Here is a 966-nt window from a genome sequence, read left to right as displayed (position 1 = left end):
GGCCAGCCTTTGTTTTTTAGCAGATGTTTATTTCTCACAGTTCTGGAGGCTGGTAAGTCCACGATCAAGGTGCAGGCAGATTTGGTTCCTGAGAGGAACCCTTTTCCTGGCTTGCAGGCAGCTGCCTTCTCACTGTGTCCTTACATGGGAGAGAGACTGAGTTTTTTTTTTTTTTAAGAAATATACAGTTGTTTAAGGAAAGGATATGTTCTGAGATTCAATGAGATTCTGCTTTGTTTCAGTTTTTTTGGTGGCTGGCCAGTACGGAAATCCAAACTTGTAACCTTGGTGTTACCAGCACCACACTCTCCTAAGTGAGGTAACCACCCAGTCCTTGATGAGCTTCTGAGCTGGCGAGCATATTCACATGCTGGGAGGGATACTTTGGGACCTCAGCCTATGTACGTATGCATTTAGATGTTCATTTATATCCATTATAATAAACTAGTAAACGTAAGTAAAGTATCTTCCTGAGTTCTGTAAGCCATTCTAGCAAATTATCAAACCTTAGGAGGAGGCTGTGGAAACCCCCGATTTATACCCAGTCAGTCAGAAGTATGGGAGGCCCAGGATTTGCCCCCCATCTGAAGTGGGGGGCAGTCTTGTGGGACTAAGATCTTAAGCTGTGAGGTCTGCTCTAACTCTGTGCAGTTAGTGTCAGAATTGAATTGAATTGTGACCCAGTTGTTGTCAAGAGAATTAGAGAATTGGTTGTTGGTGCTGGAAAACACCTCAGACAAGCTTGTTATGTGAGGGGTCTTCAGTATTACCTCTTTTTTTTGGCAGCTGGCCAGTAAGAGGATCTGAACCCTTGACTTTGGTGTTACTAGCACCGCACTCTAACCAAGTGAGCTAAACGCCCAGCCCCTGTCTTTTCTTTTCTTTTCTTTCTTTTCTAAAAAAAAATTAAGGGGCCGGCCTGGTGGCGCACTGCTACAGTGCGCCGCTTGGGAGTGCGGCGGCGCT

Source organism: Galeopterus variegatus, unplaced genomic scaffold (assembly GCF_000696425.1).
Source record: "Galeopterus variegatus unplaced genomic scaffold, G_variegatus-3.0.2 Scaffold3509, whole genome shotgun sequence".
NCBI classification, from domain to species: domain Eukaryota; kingdom Metazoa; phylum Chordata; class Mammalia; order Dermoptera; family Cynocephalidae; genus Galeopterus; species Galeopterus variegatus.
The sequence above is the reverse complement of the archived record's forward strand: the minus strand, read 5'-3'. Positions refer to the sequence as shown.